Source organism: Trichoplusia ni, chromosome 12 (assembly GCF_003590095.1).
Source record: "Trichoplusia ni isolate ovarian cell line Hi5 chromosome 12, tn1, whole genome shotgun sequence".
Classification (NCBI taxonomy): Eukaryota; Metazoa; Arthropoda; class Insecta; order Lepidoptera; family Noctuidae; genus Trichoplusia; species Trichoplusia ni.
The window spans coordinates 9,474,825-9,487,519 of record NC_039489.1 but is presented as its reverse complement, the minus strand read 5'-3'; the positions used below and the strand labels follow the sequence as shown (position 1 = coordinate 9,487,519).

The 12,695-nt window shown below is 35.8% G+C and overlaps 1 protein-coding gene across 1 annotated transcript in view; it reads left to right on the top strand.

The window, feature by feature from the left end:
- LOC113499542 (tRNA (adenine(58)-N(1))-methyltransferase catalytic subunit TRMT61A) overlaps window positions 1–12,695 on the top strand; it is a 63,063-nt gene that overhangs the window by 39,634 nt on the left and 10,734 nt on the right. The window lies entirely within an intron of this gene.

Sequence of the window (12,695 nt, the reverse complement as noted above, 5' to 3'; positions counted from 1 at the left end):
CTAGAATAAACTTCGTAAGACTCTGATTGTATTTAGATTTGGATGATATGGGTTCATTACGTTAGATGTAGTTCAGATATACACGGTGTTTGTAATTAAGTGTTGCTTTTGGGTTAAGCTTTCTACTTTAGTATTCAAATATCAGTTTTATCTCTCAATATATTGACCGTACAGCTAATTTCGTGTAATACAACAATGAATTCATATTTAGTTAGTAAACAAGTTTATACGTTCTTGTTACATTCAAAATGTTTCAAATGTTTAACATTCTATCAGTCATCAGCTACCGCACTAACCGCACCCAAAATAGGCAATACCAAAAGTGTAAAGTCACCAACTCGTATAAATCAAATTCAATCACTCTAAACAAGCCAAATCCCACTCAATACCCACTTAAATAAATAATCCAACATTAAACAACGTTTCTAACAATTAATCCGTAGAACCATTAAGCACAACTATAAATCGCTTTTAATTTCACGGTCCAATCTAAACCGGAGCTCGGCGCGTGCGCACCGATACGATCTAATCGCGCGATCGAGACGCAACTCATTGTCGCTGTCGCGCACCCCGAGCGCGTGTCCAAACATTGTCCCCTGTGGCACGCCGCGACCGCGCGCGATTGTGTATATGCTAATACAAATTAGCTTGATAACTGACATCTTGGTGATGGATTTCAATGACTATGTCATGTTCCTACGTCATAATTAATACGATTATTTGATACCCTATTTCGAAAAAGCACGCATCAATATAAGTCAAAAGCCAAAAGCAAATCCATACTTAACAATATGATGATTTCATGATAAATGAAACTCATGCTGCAATGACCGAGCTTAAACAATATTCCAAGAATGTTAGTTAGATGTAGATGATCGAATGAGATTAAAGGAACGGAACTTCATAAAAATCTGATGAACATCTTCGTCTTATCTAATCGCCTATCGACGTCAAAAAGATTTAGAAAACAAGATTCTTAAAGAGCAAAATGTGTCATGATTGCGTCTTAATTATCGTGTTTTTTTTATATTTTAATGTTGATAGGTTGTTTTGGTACATTTAGTTTTCAAGCGTAGAAGCCCAAATCACTCTTTCAATTAGACTGCCTATTTTAACACTACAACCGCAAAAAATAAGAGAGCGTCGTACTCAATTACTCACCTACATCTAAAATTACTTGAAAGCCTAAGACAAAAACTCGTTGTTTTTCATTCAAATTCTATTATTAGCAGCAGAACAGGGTACAATTACACAAAAGCTCGACAGATTTACTTTATGATCGTAATCGTCATTATGAAAATCGCGTTCGCAGTTATTGTTAAGATATTATCTAGAATTAATGAAATCCAATTAATCGATGATTTATTAGCACTTGAAAGTAATTCACAATCAGAACAGTTTGTTACAGTGTAAATGATATGCGCATGCTTAAAACGCTATTGTTTCCAGTAGTGCTAGAAACCAGGATAATAATGTTAAAGTACCAGATACAACAACACAAATATAGCATTAATATTTCCATCATACTGAACAGGTAATATAATATAGAGATACTAGAAATAATGAAGTTACGTCACATATCGGCCGCAAAATGAAACATCTCCATTATAGAGCAACAATACTGCAATAGTGCACAACGCTAGCTAGACATGTACACATGCAAATCAAAGAACAAAGGAGATTTAGGGCAGTGTAACACGATCCTCTCTATATTGTTGGTGTGATGCAACGTATCTGTCGCATGCGCAGCCAACATGGCGGCGTGATCGAGGGCCGACAGCCGTGGCGAAAGGATGCGCTTGCGCCGTGAAATCGCTCGTTACGGCTCTTGTATACAACACTCATACACTATCCCATACAACTTAAATTATTTGATTAATAGTGTAAATTGGACCAACCGTATCTATAGATCGTGGAATTTTAATACAGAATTTTAGAATTTCAAATAATTGAATACATTCTAACAGTGACGGGGTTAGAGGTGTCTCGTAAAGCAATGGACAGATTCTGTGATAAGTATCTATCGTTAGGCAGGTCGTGCTTGTTAGTTATAAGAAAAGATTACCTCCGGATTATTAATATTATTTGTTCTCTGTTGAAATATAATTTGCTCTAGCTGTTAATGGGCAAATAGGATAAATCGAAAGTAGGTATCCAAATATGAGTAACGATCCCTTGACTGGAGGTTAATGCGTCGAAAGGTTGTATGAGGGACTTATATTAATGACAACTGCTTATGTTAACTGATTCAGAAAATAGTGCGTTATCTTTCCCCTATTATAAATTTCTTTTATAATCAGTAAAGTGAAAAATTTTCTCCTGAAAGCATTACAAACAACAAAGACTACAGTTACCCAATCTAGAGCGTAACTCAATCCATTCAGAGAGCACAAGTAACCTTTACTTAAATCCTTATCCTGTTCTGATACAATCAACGAATTGTACAAACGCCCTATATAAGAGCATACACTGGCAAATGTTCATAGGACTTCGACACGCCCGCACCGTTACACGCGGCAATCGATAAATCCCAACTTGACAAAATAATAGGCTAGCCGATAGGTTCCTCGCTATTAACGCCCAGCAAGATATATTGAATCTACTCTTCTCAATCAGATACCTTAATAGAGGCTGCTTCGTAATAGAAAGTAAACTACACTTTAATGTTACCGTAACGGTCTGTTACAACCGCTGTCTCACAAATCTTAGGACCCCAGTTGTTATGTACTGTAATTGTTAACACCTTTGTGATTGAGTCGCATTGTGTTGGGGATGGATTATTATCAGTAACGTTACTTTCATCTTCAGCTGGTCTTGTGTAACTAATTAGAGGTTTTATTATTTCATTGATAATTGCAGCACTTACGTTAAAGACAATCGAATGTGGTTAATGTAAGTGCAGTATAGTCTTTATATATTGAAAGTCTAATTGCGATGGTTGCACTACCAATTCGTAGCTCGTCATCATCTTACTTACCATTACTTTTATAATACCTACTCAATTCTTCTAATTTTACCTACATAGTTCACAATTGTATTAACACAATTGGCCATTCTATACTGTGGAATCCAAAAAATATATTTGTAATTATCATCGTTTATTATTATTTTGGGTGTCTTCATGCATGAGACTTGAATGTTTGTGAAACCCCCCGCGTCACTAGGACAAAACTCGTTATTGCATAAGTCGTTTTCAAAGAAAGAAAATCTTATATATGCTCAACAGAACATTCGTCATATAACCATTAAATATTATTTTTTCTGTATTTACTCTTCAAGTGTTGATTTCACATTCACGTGTTTCATTTACGACGAACTAAATCACCACAAATTTTATACTGACTAAACAATTAACATCATCTTCATACGTGTAATTTAAATGTTACGACCCACAATGCCTTAAGATTGAATGTGAAACACATCCAATGGATGCTCATAACTTGGACTTTTACGTTCAACATAACATTTATTATTTATAGACGATATATTTATATCTTCATCGTTTATGTTATTAATATATTCGTTATCATCATTTACTAGCAATTTACTGTACATCCCATGTTAATTTATATTTCATGTGCAGAATAAGTTAAATTGTGATTTATAAACTATAAAGTCATTCAAGTTTCATGCAAGGTAAATTATTTGTACTTGGTTTTATGTGGTTGTTTTGATTTCGTTAAACCACTCGGTTTATATCAATAGATTGGGTTATTTTATAGTTTTATGGTGTTTTTTGATGCATGTATGCAATACTGACAATTTTTATTGTAATTGTAAGCGCTCTCGCTTGCCACGATTGTCCTATTACACATGTGGCTCTTTGATATGCACACAACGAGAAAATTTCCTGAAGATTTAGATTAATTCAATGGAAAGTCTTTGTTGGTTATTTATTATCATTACAAGATTTCTATTAAGCTTTATGCTAGCACAAAACCTCCTTCTATAATCAGATTCCTTGCTAAGCATTTCCGTATTAGTATTTATTCCGCAAGTTCCCCATCCCTACAAGTTGGTTTTACATGGAATGACTTTAACAGTATTTATTTGTCGTCCATGTATACAAACATGTGAGATGTGTAGTGCGATGTAGACATCTTGTATCTAACGTGTGAAATGGACATCTACATCAATGACACGCGACACGGAATCAAAGCGACCAGTGTGTGCTGGTATCCGCTATGCGTTGGTATTGGGGCTAGTTTACATAGCACGGCAATTCAATTCAAATCCATCCAATTCTTTATTTGGTTGACAAATAATAAGTAAGTATTGGTTTTTGGTAAAAAACTAAAGCACAAGGTAGTGCGTATGTGAAGTACGTGCGCACCACCTTGTGCTTTTGTTTTTGATTAAGAACCTTCGAACTAATATCACAAATGTGACAGTATCTGAGTGTGTTTGAGTGTATTGAGGTAGCTAAAACTGTGGCTTATCACATAAGCTAATTTTATACAACTTCTTTAATTGTTATGTTTATGAAGCTGTAACTGAAATGCAAGCGAAAAGTCGCGACTTTCGTGACTATGATTCATTTTTAAATCTCGCGACCCCACCACTGCATCAGCTATCAAGGAAACTAGTTGCACCATTTAAGAAAAAAATATAGTTTTGAAAATTACAAAAGCTACATATAAAATATGAATAGACTACATATTGCATGATGGTCGTCATGGCAAACAAACTTGCTATCTGAACCGCAAAAACGCAATCATTTAACGACGAGGTCAAACACAGCAGATATCAAAATTATAGGACTCATTAATTGTTTACGATATCGGCCTACAACCTGCACCATTTCAAAGTTCTCACAATATACATAGGTCATTCTGTTTATAGGTCATTTGCAGTTAATGTCAGTGTCGAAGATTAGTTCATGGCTAACCGTAATTGCCCTTCCATATTTTGATGAGCCCAAGAGAACTGGGAACAAATTGTCCAGGGAGAATTAATGTAATAACGGAGTAAGACCATGTTTCAACCGTTTCAATTGTCTGCAAGGATAGCCATGCAATACCAATTGTTCGCGACGTATCGCGCGTTCGATCCCCACATGGGACAAGCTTTTGTGTGATCCACGACTGTTTGTACTACATGTTTGTGAACCCCCACAACACAAGGATCATAATCCAAAGTGCGGGAGTTATTTAAAAAAAAAAAGCATTGTCACTTGTATGATCATGATTTTGTCGAGTTGTCTTTGTCTATGTGAATACGCCTTTATGTAGTACTGCGTTCGGAAATGTGAATGTCAAGGTACGCTATGTGAGACAAATCTGTGTGTTTGTGTACGGAAATCGATTCCTATATGTTTTAACACTCCGATATTGCCTGAATACCTACGATTACAAATCGTTATTCGTAATGTTTGGTATTTTGAAATGGGTGTGATTTTTTAAAGTTCCGTCCCTCAATGCTATAAAGGGAACCATATTCCTAAGGCTCCGCTGTCTCTCTGTCCGTCCGTAACCATGCTGCTTCCTATAACCGTTAAAACGATGTATTGCTGTTGCCGCTATAACTGAAAAGAATACTAATAAACAATAATGTTACGGTCATCAATTTAGCTGGGTCACCAAATGTAGGAAATCCTGTGTGAAGCGATTCCAACTCGCACTTGCGATTCTATGCTTTTAAGCGATCTTCCTATGGTTTTTAATATTCTTGTCTGAGTATGTTTTGTTTTCTGGACCTTTCTCGGCGATAGCCCAAATTGGCTGATATTAAATGTAATAAAATAATATATAGCTTAGTTCAAAATTTCACGATTCCTTTAGTTGAAAATAACTTGGATGGACTTTAATTTTAAATTATAAGTTCTAATATTATGTTTGTGCCATGTCCAGCAGACAAGTATAATAATAGCTGCATTGGACTGATAAAACTGTTCTAAGCTCATAACATAATGTGTTTGTAAATTATTTATGTGTGAAACGAATAAATAACAAGCTCTCGTGCGTGATTAAAGTAATTATTATAATTTATTTAGCGCATCTTCGTATTATAACCGAAAGGCAGATTACATCACCGTTGATCGCAATCCCAGTATTATAGAATTGTATTTATGACTGGAGTCCTAAGGTTTGGAAGGTAACATGTAACTATTGTGTAAATGATTAACGTGTAGTGCGAATCGTGCATCATTTGGCACGTTCGTATTTATTTATGCCACCGGTTAGTGAACGGATTGACTCAATTTACTGCTTAATCTGATTCACTGAGGATGATACGCTCTGATGTATCGTCGGTTACACAAGTTTATAAGGCTTTGGTTTTTAGAGACACGAAAGTTTTGCGAGAACGGTTTCTCGGACTTATTGAATTGACTCCAGTGAGACTGGCTATCCCATCGCGTTAGCTCATGATTAAGGACTCTGTTTCGGGTCGAAGCTAGTCGGTCAATCTCGATAAATACCCACGGAAAAATATTTGCTTACTGAAATCGTTAATTCCCATGTTTAGAGTGTAAAGGTCCATTCAATGAAAATGATTGAGTATTGATTACACAAATATTAGATAGTGGACCTTGGCTTGAGAATATAGTAGCTGTGTTGAACCGCGACCTAGCAAGCCAATTTAGTGCATTGTTGCGACGCAGTGAGGCGACCGCTACACATAATTGACGCACTAAATAATCATATACGCATAACCAATGTCGGATGTCGAAACAAAAACACATCAGGGTATCCGAAGTATCTTAACCACAGAACGGCATTAACAATTTGCTTAGCGTTACCCAACTATATAACTCAATACGCTGTGACAACGTAGCATCGTTTGACAGCGCACTTGTGGATTTCGGCTCGCGAGCTCTCATTTGCGATGTGAATTTACGAGGTAATGTCGTGGCAGGCGGGATAGAGTCGTCAGTCCCATGTAGTGCAACGCTAGGCAATAAATTAGCGCTCCGAGAGGTGTGTTCCCACGAACGCTAAACCGTATCAAGATGTTGGTGCGCGGAACAGCGCTCGCGCCGCTCCAAGCCCGCTCGAAACGGGGACACGGGCGAAATGCTTTATTTTCCCCGCGATTTATTTTCTCTATGTGACATTTTGTTACGTTTTGTAAGCTGTCACTCGCTCACACTTGCAGCGTACATTGTTTCAATTTATGCAACAGCGGTTTCTGTGTTCCATGGCAGATTATTGAGAAATTTTTGTTCTAACAATGTTAAAACAATTTCAATTGGACCCGTTCTGTCCTTGCGTTATATACCATAAACGGGTATCTCTTAAATCATTGTCTCCTTTTTAATGATCCGTATGAATCAGCCTACACATTCCTACATGTTCCTGATAGCTCATTAAATGCAATCGAAAATGAGACAATGAAACCAGCGATCAAATAGAGGCTCACACGAGCAGGGCAACCTTGAGCTCATTGAAATTAATTAATTGAATAAATATGATTAAGTACCACATCCGTAATTGTGATCGATCGTGTGTCCGCACTCCAAACAATGGTGTTCGTGGGTTCAACCGGATAGAAATTACAGCGGACTAATATCCTTGTATCACGACATGAAAGTGGTCATTGATAGGTCATTTGACGAAATCTCTTGTCAATGGTCTAGTGACAACTTGGGAAAGTGTTCGACGTACGCAGACTTTGATGGCAAAAAAAGAAATGTTCCATGAGTAATATAAGATCATGCTTTGTTTAAAGTAATATTTGTCTTCTTTATTACTGTAATGAGTGGCGATTGGCAATTTTGATTCGACATTTGATTAAAACCGCTCGTACTTTTGGTATGATACGAGTATATCGTATATCTCACCAGCGTCAGATTTTTCACTTAAAAAAAAAATAAACAACACAATCGGTTCCTCCAGCCCGAAGATCTGAAATAATAAACATAAAATACAGACAAAATTGAACCCCTCCTTTCCGAAGTCGGTTTAAAAGGATTAGTTTGAACAACCTACAATCAATCTTACTACCCTAAACCGCTTAACAACATCGTACTTTCGATATCAACAGTCGTCCATTTAATGACCTGTATTGTTCAAGCTGACCACAAGCCTATGCCTGGTGTCTCATGGTAGCTAGAGCCAAAACTGGCGAGACTCAGTTCGTGACCCGCCCTGACCCCGATCTAGTAACCGCTCCGAAGCATTGTCTCTACTCGGATGGTGTAACTTATAAACTTTTAATTTACTGTTGCAAGAGTGGAGGATAGGTATGTGGTTATAGGGGCAGATATCTGATTGAACATAATGCACATACATATATAAGTGTTACTTAACTAAAAGATACACTGGACTTTCAAAGTGGTTGCTGTTATAAAGGGGAGCACATGAAACAGATCATGTCACTGTCTCGCTTCCACAATAGCGACTGTCTTTGATTAAAAACTTATAGTACAGATATTGATTCTGCATATAATTATGTTATAATATGGAAGTACTACTAGTTTCGATATGTGTCGGGTAGGGCTACTAGCAACAGGCTAGCAGGTGCGAAAATGATTGCACTTGAACATAAAATCTGCATAAAGATGGAGATGAGAGAGATGATCCTATATGTTAATCCAGGTTAGGTATAAACTATCTTTGTACCAAATTTCGTCCAAGTCCTTTCATTGGTTTTTGCGTGAAATAGTAACAAACATCCAGACATCCCTCTATACAAACTTTCGCGTTTAAAGTATATTATGTAGGATGAACGAATTTTTGGTAATAAAAATTGAAAAAACATCACACTTAAAGTATATATTTTTATAATATTGTAAACATATCGAGACCACTTAAACAAAAAACATATAAAATGGACCTCCAATTTGTGACCTATTTGTCAAACCGAAGGCTCTAAACGTTTAATGGAAATTAAATGGCTTAATATAAAGTTAAATTATCAATTAATAAGCAATTCCAAGTAACGTGGGTGTAAGGAATCAAGTTATTCAATAATAATAATAAAAATAAGATAATATTTTACAGCCGCTTGGTCAATAGCGGTTTACGACAAATTAAGCAATCCGCATTTGTATGTTAAATAAGTATTAAATATTTTATTGATTTACTTTATAATCATTATTTTATATTAGATTAGAAACTTGAATGACGGAGTACTTTGATAAGTAGGTCCTGAAGCGAATATGCCTTTGACAAGTCTTAAGCTTTATGTTCATTTAATAATTGTTAAAACGCCCGAAATCATAATGAAACTCTTTGCATTGCGTCAAAGGAATAATAAAATTGTGAAAACGACAAATGGTAGCTCTGTTTCTTGGTCAATTGCAAAACCATGTGGTTCTTCTACCTGTTGATACCTATGGACGGGTGCTTTCTTCTACTTACTAAACATCGGAGTACCTCAAAACTTCCGAAGATTTGAACTCCTCCGCATTTTCCTGATATATTGGACGTCAAACATCTTTCTTTTCCCGCGTCTTCATTCCACTCTGTCCACTATCTCATGATAAGTACATCATTTAAGCCAATACCTAAGCTTAGATGATGGTATGCAGTAACTCCACGCACTATTTGTCTACACCCAATCTAGGAACTACTTCAAATACGGAAGTTATAACAATTACAATAAGGTATGTTGTCCAAATCAATATCTGTTTGCTCTCGTGACTTGCAGTACAATCGCTGATAGCGCCATCAACCGGATAAATCTCGTAATCTATAATTGAAATGTGTCGTTTTGACAGTTCAGTCATGCATAAGAACATTGCTCAATAAAAATGTATTGTGACGAAATTATTATGTGCATTTTGCAAGTCTGTTAAAGAGTCTTAAAAGATTTAAGTAATTTGCCGTGAAGCTGTTAACACTTAGTATTTTGTATAGTTCAGAGAAGGCAACAGTCTTTATTTTTTTTAGGTTCCTTGATATTCTTGAGACTTTCTTGCATAAAGTTAGGAAACTTAGTAGCTAAACATTAAATATTCTTTACTCAAGAGTGCAAGTATGTATGCGCCCATAACATGATGAGCAGGAGGAGGGCAGAAAGCAGTATTGACACATTTTTGTTCAGGCTGTTTTAGACATTTCGCTCCTAAAGTGTTATGCTATTTATGTCACTTTCAAATATAATTTTCAGGTATAGACATTTAGGGTCTTGAATACGGAAGTAGTAAATGTCTCTAAGCTTATCTCCTTAGTATCCATATATTCTTAGTAATAAACTTATACTGTAATCATTAAATTAAATTACATCACTTAGAAGGTGTATCTGGATACTGATCCTTTCGAAAGGGATAGTCCCAACAGTCTGAAACCATATTCAGGATACCATTCGAAAATGAACATAGGTGAAACAAGGAACCTAAAAGTTTACGCATGATAACGGCGAACCCGACAACACATGCACTCGCAAATATTCCTTACTCGTTACATCACCATGGCAACCCCAAAAGTATCCTTATACAAACCGTTGCTAAACCCTCACACAATCTACATAAATCTAACCATAGATCGTCAACTCGAATACTCCCAAATGGTTACAATTTACAATGATATAAAACAAAAGCTTGCATAAACAATAAACGATCTGATTCGGACACCATTGTTTAGCCGGCGCCAGATTAATGATATTGGAGCAAGAGACACCGATTGCGTTGAAGGATGATGATTGCATCTTAATATCTGTTGCCATCACAACTATCGTTTGATAGATATTTGTATTAACCTCAAAACTTGTCAAGTAAACACGTTTCCTTAAAAAAATATATTCTAATTCTTGTAAATTAAAAGACGTCCTATGGTACTACTACGATTATCAAAATCCAATATGTATTAATTGTCTAAGTGATAATAATTTAGGGCCGATCTTATAGACTTCACTGTTTTTTTTTTTTATAGTTTGATAACCGAAGTCTAATTTATTGGTGTAAATTACACAGCCAAGTCACAATCGTAAGCCTAATATTGAGCTGTTTTAGTGGTTAGCCTGAGAAGTACTTACTATCTACCATAAAACCAGACCAAACGCAAGTAACGGATAAAAGTCGACAATATTTCAAGAAAACTGTTATATAAAGAGTAATAAAAGAGAATCAAAGTAGTTACCAAAAAGTTTAAGCCGTAATCATTACTCTCTGCAGGGTATCAATTGCAAATATTCAAAGAAAAGGACTAGGAAATCTATTTTTTAAGCTAAATAGTAATTGAATATAATGTAATTTGTATGAACATTTTGTAACTACGAATTTCTAACATTTTAAAACGACAATGAACGCTGAAAAATTCAAGAAAAATAAATAACTTTTGTAAGACTCCCGCAGTAGCGAATACAATCTTTACACTGCAAGCAGTCTTACAAGAATTCATATTATATTCATAAAGATACCAAAGTTAGAACAAGCAAGTGTGTAGTCTGACATTAAAATATATAGACTATGGAAGACGAATTTAAATTAAACATCGATACTGGGTCTAGATTTCATAAATTGTTAAAGTGCTATTATTAACTAAAATTAATGAAGAATATTAAATAACTAAATATCATTGATCTACGCAAATATAGTGCTGGTTTCATCATATCAGTTAATTAAGGAATGCAGTTATAAATTATGCATATTGCATTACTAATTAAGTGCCTTTTAATTATGCTTTAAAATTTAGGTGTTCGGAATTCCAGGTCGCCATGACTTAAAGTATTTTATTGAAGTTATAGAAGCGAGACAGTGCACACGGCCTATATCGGCGTTTCTTTTACACGTCTGCACTAATATTGCTGCTATGTAAGCACCAATTTTGCTATTTACCATTGCCAATTGGATTTTGGATTACATTGAGACTATTCATATTCTCCTAAGCATTTTGCCAACACGATAATTGAAAATTTAATACGGGCGGAACACTCACTATAAATGAACACCCAATGGATTTCCAATTATTCATCATTCCCCTGCCCTTATCCCAATTATTGTAACTGGGGTCGGCGCAACATGTCATCTTCTTCCATACCTTCCTGTCGGCCAAATTCAGCCTATGGATTTCCAATTATTGTTCATTGTAAATAGCGAAAATGGGGCCCTGATCTAATCACCGATGCCAGAAAATTTGAGGAATCTCAAAAGACATTCCGAAATTTATTTTTCTAATAAGTAATACTTCATCCATCGGTCATCGTGATTGCACGGTTAACAAAACAAAAGGATCTCTTCATTTCCACGGGGATTTAGAAGCTTTCTACTTTTTGTATAGTTTTTATTTATGGAAGGCTAACTGGAGATTCATTGAAGAGTTGGAGGGAGGGGGGGGGGCTCGTGACCGCTGGACCGCGTCGGGTCACGCCGCGGCTGACGACCGACGACCTGTGTGTTTCCATTGGAATAGGACAGTGATTATTGGATAAAATGCGTTGGATAAAATTTGATGTGTACAAAAATAATTTAAGTAGTTTTTAGTAAAGGTTGAAAGAAATTGCAAATCTTTGGTCTGACTATCTAAATCTTACTGTAAAAGCGCCACCTAGCGGATTTTTGGCGAAACATAAATACTGAAAGCGTTTTTTTTATTAATATGAACCCAAACTTGCTGTTAAGTAAAACACGTTAAATATGTATTTTCATTAAATGTTAAAAATCCATTGACCTACCCTTTCGATGCAGTGGGGTAAAATTAAAAAAAAAAAGTTCAAGATTCTTTTAATCCTTTAAATATCGATTCCCTATTTATCGTTCAATGGTCAGCAATGGACACAGTCCTTCAATCCGACCTCCGACACGGAAGGCGAAA